General features: G+C 42.7%; 1 protein-coding gene across 1 annotated transcript in view; it reads left to right on the plus strand.

Annotated features, from left to right (window-relative positions):
- PAPPA (pappalysin 1) overlaps nucleotides 1-14,658 on the plus strand; it is a 326,123-nt gene that overhangs the window by 173,213 nt on the left and 138,252 nt on the right. The gene's annotated exons all lie outside the window — the stretch shown is intronic.

Raw genomic sequence — 14,658 nt, forward strand, 5'->3', positions numbered from 1 at the left:
AATGAAAAATTAACATTCTTTATAATGTTCAGCCATGTGATTGATTAATCATAGAGCTTCGTATTGAGACGAGACGAGTCTCTCTGCAAGGGGGCGAAGTATCTGCTTTATACATAGAATCTTATTTTTGGAATGTAGGAGAAGATGGAAACCATTGTTTGTCAGGTATGAAGTTGAATCCAGTCTATATTAGAGGAGAATGATTTTCATGCTGTTCACATAGTTTTACCTTCAATTTCTTTTTGAGGCCCCATGGATCTGGCAGAGCTAAAGCTGTAGGCACTCATATTACATATTCACCCCTGCTGCTAGGGGAAAAATAGCTCCATAATATGGCATCCAGTGTGCTACGCAATTTATTTCTGTCAGATTCATGCGGAGTCCAACAACAACCAAAATTCCTATGTATTCAGAGGTTTAATAGGGCCCAATAGAAGTCTATGGTTGTCACATTACAGCTTCATACATATCCTATAGCAGATACTGGTCTCTGCCTGCAATTGATAATTGCTGATATTTTAGACAACTCTTGGCTGGCAAAAGAGTTAAAACAGATTATCCTCATGAGAGGTTTGAATTAGGAAAAATTCCTAAAAGATGAGTTTGACCAAGAAAAAAAATATAGACGACCCCCAATATTGTCCAATATCGTTTCACCAGGCTTCAATAGGTGCAAACTTTTTAAAACTTTAAATAAGTTTCAGACTTGGACCGAAATGGAAGTAACAAACTTGCATTCCTTTCAACTCAAACTTTGCAGCCCCCTTTATCCTTCTGAAACTTGAGTTGTAAACCCTAACCCAAATACTTGTGACTCCCGTGCACTTATTTCTCTTGAATGATACCATATAATAGCACAGTTTCTTCTCATTACTGCATCCAATATAGACTAGATCCCAGAGTAGATCCCAGCTCCTGATGAAAAGTCTGTAGTAGGACCCTCCCAACTTTCAGGTACTGCTGTCCTCTTACATATCAAAAATCCTTTGGGTCTGGTTGTACAAAGACACTCAACAGACTATATAAAGTGTTTATAGTAAAATTAAATCACTTTCCTTTTAATCTTTGCCTGGCCACTATGACGACTTCTCCCAACCATCACATGGTCATGTAAGCAAGATGGGTGCCAAAAGTCCCGGGAGAGGGTTTGATGCTGTCAGTCACGGCAGCAAGAGATGTCCAAGTATGGTAGAGGATGTGCAAAAGAGCAAGAGTGACTCCAGGTGTGTTGGCAGGTTGACGGGCAGAAGTAATTCTCAACTACGTCACAGTAATGTCCTCGAGCCTATCATCGCTGTCAGAGGGGGAGTTGTAGGACACAGGGAAGACAATACTGTAATGGTTTTCATACTGGTTGTCACCCACCTTTCTAAGCATATGAAGGGTCTTTAGATTTTATAACAATTTGAAAAGAAGGATAATTTAAGGACTAAATTTTACTGGCATTTTTCTTTTCCTTTCTTATTAGAGTGCACCTGTCAGATAAAGTTTTAAATTATTGGGTCCTCTATAAAGTACCCCAATGTTGTCCAGATGAACTTGTGGTCCACTTGGTGCTATATGAGAGACGTAGGGGTAATCTCTGGGCTAGTAGGTGTTGACAAGGGATTATGTGGTGGGATGTGAATTTCTAACATGTTTTGCTGCTCTGTAAATGACTAATACTATTATTCTGAGGAACAGGCAGCACAGTTGACCCCCACATGGATGAAGTTAGTATGATGCTTGCAAATATGGCATTACTGGGTTACTGGCTGTGGGTATGAATGCATAATCCCTCATCCTTAGAGAGCTGTCAGCAAAAGTGCTATGCACACTGTGACGTGGTGGGAGAGATCCTCTTCCAAGTAAATAGGTAGTGAAGATCCAGTTTGCTGGTCCTTCTTTAGAGTACCGTGCATGTCAACAAATCTGCCACATGAACCTCATTTGGAGGCATGAAGAAGACAGAGAGCTGAGAATTCTCAAGCCCATTACCACTGTCAGTGGTGGCACAGAGAGGAGTTGAGGAAGAACGAGTCATTAGGCTACATGACTTTCACAGCGTTAGTGCTATACTAGATCACAGTCATGTGACCTTTAATATCACAAGTGACTTGTTGGTGCCTGGGAGCCTCCTCTAAACCACCATCATTATATCCCATGTCATTTATAACTAACATGGGACATAGAGATGTTTTTTCTCAGACATAGTGCCTTCCTTGTCCATGAGCTGTGTCTGATTTTGCAGCTCAGCCCCATTTGCTTAAACAGTGTCTCATTTCTAATTCTGAACAGACCTGCTATCCAACTATTCCTGTCTCACCTGGTGTGCATACCTAAGGTTGAAGGAAGGTATGATCTCAACTGCATGCCATGCTCTTCATCTCAGTCCTGAACTATCTGCATTCTCTTGGGCTCTATTTGGCCGATCCTCCATCTTCAGCCCCCAGGCATCAGGGCCCTTTTGGTCCTCCACTTTCAGTCCCCAGTTATCAGGGCTCTTTAACTCCTGGCTGCTCCCCAGCATTGGGATGCAGCTGTTCATGCCACTCTCCAAACAATGGCCTCCACCACGTCTGCAGTAAAATGCTCCTGCTGCTGGGTCTTTCTTAGTCTTGGGCTGAGCTGCTTTCAGATGCTGCTGCAACACTCTCTTCTCTGCGACTAGCTCCCAGCCTTTTATACCAGGTGCCTGTGGAGCCCAAAACTTTCCCAAATGTTCCGGAGGGGAAGGCCAGGCCTCTACCTAGCATTTAGAGCATCCCAATGTTCAGACATGCACCTAAATCTTTGTGCATTCACATCTTTGCATGGCCCCCCTTTTACAGGCACATGGCTGTATTTTTGGTCCGTATGTTGTCCTGTACATATATTCCACGGAAAGCACACGGTCCATTAGAGTCTATGAGGTTACTCACATGCACGATTTTTAAAATAGACAAGAATAGGACATGCTATGATGCATATGAATAGCCTAGTAGGATATAATGGTGTCTTGTACTGCCCAAGGAATACATGGATAGCACAAGACGACACATGACCCAAATGTATGACCATATGTCATGAGCAACAATTAAACCCTAGGCAGGTATGTACAGTATTAGGCCTCGGTCAGACGACCGTTTTTTGCCGCGATTTGCGGATGTGCATGCGATCTGTGCATATATAGAACCATTGCTTCGCAATGGGATCGGTCACATGGCCGCTTTCTATGCGGATGTCCGATAAATTATAGGACACGACGAATCGCAGATCGCGCCTATCTGCATTCTGCGATTCCTTGTGTTCTATATATGCGCTCAATGGGGCCGGCGGCAGCAGCGCCGACCCCATTGAGAACATATACTCTAAAGATCATTCTCCTCTGCCACAGCTGTAACAGCTGTGGCAGAGAAGAACGATGTTCGCCCATTGAATTCAATGGAGCCGGCAATACAGCCGGCTCCATTGAAAGCAATGGGCTGCTGGCAAGTGTGGCATGAATTTTCAGGAAAGGCTTAAAAATATAAGCCCTTGCCTGAAAACCATCCAAAAATGAGTAAAAAAAAAAAATATATATATATATACTCACCTTGTCCCTGCAGCCGGAGTTCAGCCGCGGCCGGCCGGCAGTTCTCCTGAACTGCTTTCTGTAGTATTCAGCAGGTGGGGATTTAAAATCCCCGCCTGCTGAATGGGCTGCCTCTGATTGGTCACAGCCCTCATCAATCAGAGGCAGCTCTCACTCACCCATTCATGAATTCATGAATGGGTGAGTGAGTGCTGCCTCTGATTGGCTCAGCGCAAGGACCAATCAGGGGCAGCTCTCAGCTATTCCCGAAAATTCATCCTGTGCTCGCCGGCAGCCCATTGCTTTCAATGGAAGCGGCTGTATTGCCGGCTCCATTGAATTTCAATGGGCGGACAGCGCTCCTTTGAACCGGCCCGTTTCGCCGAAAACGCTGCTAGCTGCAGATTTTTCGGCGAATCGTCAGCCCCGGTCACGGGATTTGCGGATGCGCATCCGTCATGCGATTCGCAAATCGCAGCAAAAAACAGTCGTCAGACCGAGGCCTTAGCATGTATCAGAATAAACATACTTTGAAGATTTGTTCCATTGTTTTAATATAGAGAGATGAGGGCAGCAGGCTTTGGTGCAAAATAATATCAAAAACGTCTTTATTCCTCTACAACAAATAAAAGCAACCAACAATGTTTCGACTCGCTTGTGGTCTTTGTCAAGTTGTGAAGTCATTTAGAATTTGACAAAGACCTCAAGCGGGTTGAAACGTTGTTGGTTGCTTTTATTTGTCACAGAGGAATAAAGAAGCTTTTGACATTATATTGCACCAAAGCCTGCTGCCCTCATCTCTCTATATTGGACTTTGTAAGAACTGTAGGTTCGCTATTCTTTGCTCTACATATGGAACTAGGGTTCCATGGTTAAGTCGCGGATTGCTGCTTCCAATGTAACAAAGTCCCCTGGTGCAAGCACTGAGTCATGTCTGACTTCTAGGGTGACGGTCACATTGTGGCTAGAGACGAGCGAGCATACTCGCTAAGGGCAATTTGCCCTTAGCGAGTACCTGCCCGCTCGGAAGCAAAGATTCGGGTGCCGGCGGGGAGCTGCGGGGGAGAGCGGGGAAGAACGGAGGGGAGATCTCTCTCTCCCCCCCGCTCTCCCCTGCTGACTGCCGCAACTCGCCTGTCACCCGCGCCGGCAGCCGAATCTTTAGAGACGAGCAGGGAGATATTCACTAAGGACAATGCTTGATCGAACAATTGTCCTTAGCGAGTATGCTCGCTCATCTCTAATTGTGACATTTGCTTGGCAGACTGTTTTTGCGGGGTGGTTTGCCATTGCCTTCCCCAGTCATCTCCTTGCCCCCTAGTAAGCGGGTACTCATTTTACCAACCTCAGAAGGATGGAAGGCTGAGTCAACCTTGATCCTGCTACCTGAACCATGTGGGGATTGAACTGGAACCTTCTGGTCGTGAGCAAGTACAGATTGAGTGTTGTTGAAGTACTGCCTACTGAAGTATGAAATATCACATTTTACTATCAATGTTTTATATACAATTGCAGCAGTAACAGCTTTGTTTCTGCATTTTGGTCCTGCATCTCAGAAGTCTACAGTGCTGATCAATATGATCCACCCAAGTGCAGAATCCTATAGATTTTATTGAATGCAGGTAAAATCCTCTTCCTATGAATATGTCCAATATCTTGCAGGCTTGGGCTGCTAAGCAGTAAAAATACTGCATGATGTCACCACTGCATCTGGATACATGCCCGTTGTCATTAGAATACAAGTCGAACATATTTGGTAATGATTGTGCTGAGAGCGCAGAGCCTGCTAATATTCCAGGGGTTAAATTACAATGCAGCAAGTCAGTAAATCTCGGCACAGATATATTTTTATGGACACTTTCACTTGTAGTCTGAAACAGTATACAAAACATCCATTTCTTCTGCGGATACAACATATCTGCAGATCTTTACTAATTACTAATATAACTTTACTAATACACTAACTTATTCAATACGAGAACACTTACCTTGTGGCCACTTATCGCCTGAATAATCGCAGGAAACAGCAAACTTGGGCAATAATTGTCCCGTGTACAACTCGTTGCTTATTTTTTAGCAGAACTAATTTGCCCGTGTAAACAGGAGTTACTGAATCTTTGGGCGACTCCCTGTATGCAGTGAATCGAGGTAGATGGCTGGAATGATTTCCGTCATTCTTCGCCTCCATTCACAGAATGACTATCGCTCCTGTATAAAAGCATAGGAGCAACAGTCGGTGGAACAACTGGCGGGCGCTAATGTACCTGACAACTGTCCCGTGTAATAGGACCTTTAACCTTGCAGGCTTCACTTCTTTCCTATACAGGCATCTATCTGAACAATACCTTGACTTAGGGCAGCTTCACATGGCTATATGCGCAAAAATGCAACTTATTTGTGCCGTGAGCATTGCACTTTTGTGAGTGTTTTTGCTCATTTTGCGGTATTTTTTACATTGACAGGGACTTTTCACACCCATGCCGTAATTTAAAAGACTATATAGTTGAATTAGTTCCAGAAGTGTTAGTTTTCCAGCGGAATGCGCAATTACGCAAGGTTTGGGTGCACAAATAAACCCGTAAATCTCTCCGGGGCCTTAGGTACACAAATGTCATCAGAATTTCATCATTGTTTGATCCGTATTTGATGTCATTTGTTTTATTTTCTGCTGGATAAATAACAATCCATATTTGCGCAATAGAAAATAATACCAATGAATGTAAATACGCAGACAAAAACGGACAAATTAGCGCATGCTGTGTTGTTTTTAGAACACAGCTGTTTAATATACGGCCATATGTATAGATACATAGATTTATATTAGCGCCGTATTAGGATCCGTAAAACAGACCGAATACGGAGTAAACATTTGCTCGCCTAAAAGCGACTTTAGGCTTCCTTCACGCATAGTCTTTTTTCTTTTGCTTTTTAGGAGAGGTTTCAGACGGCTCTCCCCCCTATAGAAAGATGGTAAGAATTGCCAGCAAAAAAAACACTATTTCCAGAGAATGCTGCAATTTTAAAAAAAAGTCATGGGCCCAAAACATACACAAAATGTGAACAAAAAACAGCAAAAAATGCTAGCCACAAAACTGGTAAAAACACGCCATCTGGGGCTAAAAAAACTATGTGTGATACCAGCATTAACCTATTTATTGCCATATAAATGAGTTTTCTTTTGGACTATTACATCATATTTTGTTTTAGAAATAATGCAAATAAGAAGATGGAACAATACCTCTGCAGCGCCACCTATTAGGAGGCAGCATTCCAGACTTTTTAAACAAGTCTTGTAATGATGACTGGGAATTGTAAGCCAAAGCCAGAATTCATACACAGACAGCTGTTTCGGGGTGATTGCCCCTCATCAGTGTGTAGTAGGTTTCTGGCTTGGCTAGTGAGGGGCCTATAGATGTGGGTCAGGAAGGGTATCGTATCTCCTTAGGGAGAGTACCTATAAGGTGTGTAAGGAGACCTATAAGAGCATCCATGCTCCTTGGGAAATATGCAAATCGGAAGATGGAACAATACCTCTGCAGTGCCACCGATTGGAAGGCAGCATACCTGCAAGTCAATGTCAGACTTTTTAGACAAGTCTTGTAACAATGACTGGGAATTGCAAGCCAAAGCCAGAAACTGTACACAGACAGCTGTTTCGGGGTGATTGCCTCTCATCAGTGGTAGTGCTTGTGAAGCATGTCAACAACACTGAGTTAGGTGAAAATTAATAATGTAAAAGCAAGAATAAAAAATAAGTAAATAAAAATGAAATCCTGTAAAAAAATTAAAATGAAGAAAGTGTAAAAAAAAAGAGGAAAATAAACACACACAACCACCATATGTAAAACAAGGGATGGGCAGTTCCCAGAGGATAGTGATCGAGAAAATAAAGTGAACAAGACAGCACAGTTTTCTTGAATCTTCTCTTTACTGAAGTAACTCAAAATGAACTTAAACAGGCCACACTGGGTCTGCTAAGGCAGTAATACTGGGCCACTTCAATCACATGGTGTTCTTCTTCAACTGTAGGCGCACAATACTAAATACACAGGTAGTACATCTTTAGAGGGATAGTTTCGATATAATACCTTTTCTTCAGCTACTGTACACCCAATTATTTGGTGCCCAGTTGGTGGCCTCCTTTCCTCCTCATATTCTCAGACATGTTATGCCCTCGGATGGCTCCACCACCAGATGCTTTGTGGACTTAACCGGGTTACACGTCTGCCACATGGATGAAGGGTACAAGGAGGAACCACAGCATGCCTGATCAGATAGAAGCCGATGACCAATTAATATGAAGATGTGGAACATTGTTTATTGGGCAGCGGGTATCAGCATAGGATTAATGCCTTTGTCTAGTCACTGTACAACCACAACAATGTCATGTGCCACTCCAACTCTGGCCCAGTCTGTGGCAGTCTCATGGTCATCTATGTTCTGGCGAGTAGAAAGGAGACTCCCTCTCCTTCCACTTACTTGCTTGAAATAGACCATTACAAGTTTGCAAGTTCAATCCTCGCATGGTTCAGGCAGCCGGCTCAAGGTTGACTCAGCCTTCCATCCTTCCAAGGTCAATAAAATCAGTACTCAGCTTAGTGGGCGGTCATAAATAAATTACTTGAAAGCGCTGCAGAATAGGTTGGTGCTATACAAACAACACAATTTATTTTTTTTGTTTATTCTTCTCTATCGCTTAGTCCCTAGCCAGGGACTTTGGACCTCTCTTCCCTGCTGCAACAGGCCATATTGTCTGAACCCCAAGTGGAAGAATGAAAGCCATGTACTAAAACCAACTTTAAGATCGCGCGGTCCACCTCTATTTTAACAGGCACCTCCACCACTCTATCTGTGACCCTCTAGCCACTTTACCACACACATCATTACAAAGAGCTTCACGAATTATGAGGGAGAAATAATAGAAGAAGCTATACTCATCCATCCCGGACCACCACAGCTCTAGCACCACATCTCCCATTCTTCCCACTGGTCCTGTTAACACACTACAGTCAGTCCGTATATGAACCATCACAGACAGTTGTAGCCAATAGCAAGCCTCAGCAGACCGATTGACTGCAGTTCTCTGTAACGTTCCGTATATAGACTGACTGCAGCTTGGAAACATACTCTATGAGCAGCACCAGAGATGTGGAGCTAGAACTGTGGGGGTCCTGGATGGTTCAATACATGTTCTTTTAACATTTTTCCTGCTCAACTGTTGGTTTAAAAAAAGGTAACTTGGAAAATCCCTTTAAGTAACGGCTCGTGAGTCCACAATAGGTTCACTTTTAACATTTCACATCGTAAGCCATTTATTTGTCTAGGTGGTCTTTGGCTTTTGTAATGCTTTCTGGCTGCCTTCACTGGCTTGACAAGCTTCAGAACATAATAATCAATAATTGATGGATTTATTCCATTTTTGGAACAACTTCTATTCCAGTTGCCATCTGCCTGAAGATCTTTGTTGGAGATCATCACTTAGCTGCCAGATAGTCTGCAGATGATTGACCGGTTTATATTTTTAAGATTTATTCTGCACTGTTTAGAATTCTTTTAAATTAGCTGTTTTTGTTTTCCAATCTCTTTAAAGTGACCCTTCAATTTTAAACAATCTTCTTATATGTAACAGAGAAACGGACCCCCAATTACAACAGGACCCCCACAACTCTCTTCCAAGCTTTCTATCTAGATCTATGAGCTAATGTCAACAGTCAAAATCATCAAGCTAAAAGCTGAAAGGTTGACAGTTCTGACATCTACACATTTTAGAAGACTTGTAAAGTGCAAGCACTATAAAGGTGCTATTACATGACATGTAGCAGCCACTGCTAATGTTCACAATTTACTGTTAACTAGCCTATATACCCAGCGATGCATGGGCTTCCACTCTTATAGCACATTCCAGGATTTTAAAATTTTTTGGCATGACAGTAGCTATATATTTGGTTCGTTCGTCCAATAATAACATTTGGATGTTGATCGTAGTCCTTGTGAGTATCATATTGAAAACCTTCCAGCAACAAATTGGAATGCGTTTCTGCTCTTGATGCACTGGCTCTGTCTTTCTCGTTTTGAGTTCGGGGTCTCTGCAGCCCTTGATGTCCTGACTCTTTCCCTCTCTTTTTGAATTCGAGCCTCATGCTGTTCCAAGGTCTCTGCAGGCCTTGATGTCTTGGCTCTTTCCCTCTTTTTGAACTTGTGTCTCATGTTGTTCCAAGGTCTTTGCAACCCTTAACCCTGGCTCTTCCCTGCTCATTCTTAAGTTATCGGTCACGTTGTTCACTTGTCTTGCTTGCTTACAGTAATTCTACTTTCTTTGCTTCCAGCAACAAATTGGAATGTGTTTCTGCTCTTGATGCACTGGCTCTGTCTTTCTCGTTTTGAGTGTGGGGTCTCTGCAGTCCTTGATGTTCTGACTCTTTCCCTCTCTTTTTGAATTCGAGCCTCATGCTCTTCCAAGGTCTCTGCAGGCCTTGATGTCTTGGCTCTTTCCCTCTTTTTGAACTTGTGCCTCATGTTGTTCCAAGGTCTTTGCAGCCCTTAATCCTGGCTCTTCCCTGCTCATTCTTAAGTTATTGGTCCCATTGTTCACTTGTCTTGCTTGCTTGCAGTAATTTTACTTTCTTTGCTTTTGGCCAGACTTGTTTAATGGTTTTCCATTTCTTCAGAGGCATTCACCACATGTCTAAATTATGCATTAGGCTGAATCACAAAGCATCTTCTTTTACTATAGCTTCTACAGTAGGCCTCATGTATGGCAATTATGTAAAAAAAATGTTGGTTGCCAACAGCAACCAATCATCATTCCTTAAGCTGCTCTAGTAAAATAAAAGTCGAGCTGTGATTGGTTGCTATGAGCGACAAACAGTTGAACCTACCCCCCCCCCCCTCCCCCAGCATCTTAAGTTCGTCATGGAGAGGATATGTAATGTTTAGGCATGTAGAAGCCTATGAAGTGCAAGCAAACAAATTTCCAATTTTTTATACACAAATTGCTTAGCCTGACAATTATGGGTAAATCTCAAGCATGAGCAGGGGTCACTAATGCTCATGTAAAGGCAACCTAAGGCCTCGTTCACATGATATAACGAAGTGTCAGATCCACATAAGATTTTCCCAACATGTATCCGGCACTTAATCTGTGGTAGAATGTCAACCCTAAGACTCGGAGTTCTGTTGCTTCATGCTGACTTAGGGGCAAATCCATGTGTATGCAATGGATATGGTTTCTGTGTGGAAACTGCATTCAGAATTGAAATCAATTATTTTTTTATGTGACGCGGATTTCAAAATATGCTAACGGAAAAATTCACGAGTATGAAATGTGGCTTGGATTCCTGTGGCATTCAATGAAATGGTATAGTGGCACCGATCTAGATGTGGAATCGGCACCATAACTACTGTGTGTTATCGGGGCTAACTCTCATACATAATATATGTGATACACCTTCGCTGATAAAGGCACCACAATACCTCTACGGAAATACCAAGCCTCAATCAAAGGAGGTTCTAGAAGCGATGCAACATTGCAAAGACAGGACTGCAGAACTTTTTATTCTACTGGCACTAGTCCAAATCAAACTAAAAACCGCTATCTTCAACTTGAGAAGTGTTCCCAGTGTGGACACTCCAATGGAGCAATGACAACTCATTCAGGAAGCCAGAACTATCCCAGCAGAACAATAAAACTAACTGAAGCTAAACTCACTGTCCATGTTGCCAAAAAAAAAGTAAGAGACTGAGAAAAATATGGCAATCATGTGAAACTAGAATGGCTGTGTTAGTATAAAACCAATGCCAGCCTCACAGTTGTAAGAACACTTACTGATTCCCTAGTAAATTGTTACAATGCACCATGGACAGTTGTCAAAACCTTTAACTTTTTGGACACCATATTTCCAATTAGAATTTGATTAAAGAAAATACAGCATTGCATATATCAAATGTGATTGAAGAAGAACAATGTTACAGATTGGGTGTTACTTTTTTCCCCTCAAGTTATATTCAGATATCCAGTTTGAAGCTATATGAATTACTAGTAATTATTAGGAAATTATAGTACCAGTATTTCTGGTGGCGTCACACAGCTCTGCTACATGCACGTCACACACACAGCACTGCTACATACATTGTTCATATCCCATACAACAGGAATCAGAAGCAGCACAGCACTGGAGATGAAGGACCTGTGATGATGTCACTGTCATGCTCCACCCTTGATTACATGGCTGTGACATCATCGAAGGTCCTTCATAACCAGTGAGGTATGATACATGCCCCACCCCTTATCACATGATGGTGACCTCATCAACGGGTCCTGCATCCTTGTGCTGATTATGGGCAGACTACAAACCCCTTGTGACCTCAGTTGCTATGGAATACTAATAAACACCTAGCCAGACAGCAGCCGTGTGCGTACAGGACCTGTGATGATGTCACAGCCATGTAATCAGGGGTGGAGTGTGTAAATCCCTCACTGGGGATGAAGACCTTTGATGACATTACTGTCATGTGATCAGGGGCGGAGCATGTAAATCACTCACAAACCCATGCACTCACTCACGCACAGACGGACAGGTCGTCGTTAGTAGTAGTTTGATTTCTGATAGTAGTACTATTAATGCACTATAAATCGTACTATTGCTGTATCTATACAGACCATGACATGACAAAAAAATTAAAGTGGTCCAAGTTATGTAAAGGGCATCTCAATGGGTCCCCTCAGTGTAAAATTACAAAGCATACTCATACCCCACTGGCATTTCTAGGTCTCCACTGTGCTGTTTATTTACAGGCTGCCGTGAGATCCCATGAACATGCTGCTGCAGCCAATAACAGCACTCAGATATTATCACTGAGTGCTGTCATTGACTGCTGCAGCTTGTTTGGCGACATCTCAGGCTGACTGATGCCTGTAAAGATGATGTCAGCAGGGAGACCTGGAGCCAGCAGCATGGGACAAGTGGGGAGAGGGGAGTACCAGCTACTTTGTTATTTTACACCATGGGGAATCCATTTGAGATGCCTTTACATACCTCAGACAACTCCTTTTCAGTACACTTTTTTTGTATAACAGAAGTCAATAGCAGACATAGCCAAATGTAAGGGCATACATTTATATACTGTAAGTTTGTATCCATTTAGGGAACAAAGAAGACATAAAATCTTCCCCTGCCCGATGTCAAACATGTTGCCAGCAGTATGCCATTTGTATTGCTCTTTTGATGAATCCTTTTGACTGATCCATCAGAAATGCGCACAGTTGGCATACAGCTTCATTTCTTTTTGGCAGTATGCGTTAAAGAAAAAGGTATGTTTCTGAAAAAGACACAACCATGGTGTGAACTTAGCTTAAAGGTAATGTGTCATCGGAAAATGACCTTTTGCTTAAATCAAGTTTTTATGTTAAACCTTCTATATTTTTAACCTGTTAAAGACCAGAAGTGTCTCAGATTTTACTTTTTTTAGCCTCTATTTTCAAAAGCTACCACTTTTTTATTTTTCTATCGGAATAGCCATATGAGGGCTTGTTTTTTGTGTGAGATGAGCTGTATTTTTTAATAGTACTTTTTGATGAACCATGTACCGTATTCTTTGTTTTATAAGACGCACTTTTTTACCCCCCAAAGTGTGTGTGTGGGGGGGGGAGTCAGTGTGTCCTATAAAGCAAACATGCTAAAATTGGAAAAGAATCGCAAGTCCTTCTCACACAGCTGCCGGCCAAGACCGCATCCATAACAGGAGAGCCATCTGTACTAAAAGCTGATTGGTGGAGGCAGGGGAGCAGCAGGGTGCTCAGTAATCAGCTGTTCATATGGGTGGCTCTCCTCCCTGCTATAGAGCCGACAGCAGTGTGATAAGGGTCACATGTCTTCTCTATAGTAGCAGCCCATATGAACTGCTGATTAGTGAGCACCAGAGGGAACTGCTGCTGTTGCCCCGCCTCCACCAATTAGCTGTAGGTACAGGTGGCTCTCCTCCCCTTCTTGTCACACAGCTGCTGGCCCACAGCAAGGGGAGGAGAGCCACTCGATACAGCTGATTGGTGTCTAGTTGAGCTGAAAGGTATACATCGTACCTAACCATAATGAGACGTGCCATGCAGGGTTCCTGAAAAGTTGGGTGACAACTAATAGAATCATCAGTACATTGTCACTCAGCTCTTCCAGGAATCTGAATGCCAACTGCAGACATTTGCAAGCATGTATACCCCATACATTGCTACAACTAGTCAAACGTGACATTTGGAGCTCCTGGAAAGCTGGATGACAAGTAATAAGATCCCCATTACATTTACACTCAGCTGTCCCTGGATCCTGAATGGAAGGTTGACCTAGTGGTATATACTTCATTCTGAGACGGTACTATTGCTCCTTATTCCTCCTGTAATACCTCCCTCACTGCCTGGTCTAGGGGAGTTCAAAATATTTTTTCCTATTTTCCTCCTCTAAAACCTGGGTGCATCTTATCATCAGGTATGTTTTATAGAGCGAAAAATATGGTAATGCATGAAAAACGTTTAAAAATATTTAATTGGGTTGAAATACAAAAACGCACAATTGTGCGACTATTTTTGGGCCTTTATGATGCAGCAGAAATGACCTGTTAACTTTACTCCATGAGTCAGTACACATGTGGCAATACCAAATGTATACAGGTTTTTAATGTATTACTACTTTTATTTTAAAAATTGCTTATGTTTTCATATTCTGAGGCCCAAAATCATCAAACTTTTCTATCAATGGGACTGCGTGAGGGCTTGTTTTTTGCAGGGTAACTTGCAGTTTTTATTGGTACTATTGTAGGGTTCTAGAATTGAGCGAACATACTCTGCGGAGCTTGATGCTTGTTCAAGTATTAGCGTACTCGATGGTGCTCGTTACTCGAACGAGTATCAAACCGTGTTTGACCCCACCCCAGTTTTTCGCTCCTCCCCGCCATGACGTGCCTGTTTTGGCCCCTCCGCGCCGGACACAGCGCGCGTCAGTGGCAAATTTTTTGTCTGGCAGGCAGAGAGAGAGAATATAAAGCTCGGCACCTGGCGTCCCACATACAAAAAAATGCTTGAGTCTCCCATTGTAGTCAATGGGGTTCGTTACTTGAGTAGAGCTCTCAAATTTTACGAA

Source organism: Eleutherodactylus coqui, chromosome 10 (genome assembly GCF_035609145.1).
Source record: "Eleutherodactylus coqui strain aEleCoq1 chromosome 10, aEleCoq1.hap1, whole genome shotgun sequence".
NCBI classification, from domain to species: Eukaryota; Metazoa; Chordata; class Amphibia; order Anura; family Eleutherodactylidae; genus Eleutherodactylus; species Eleutherodactylus coqui.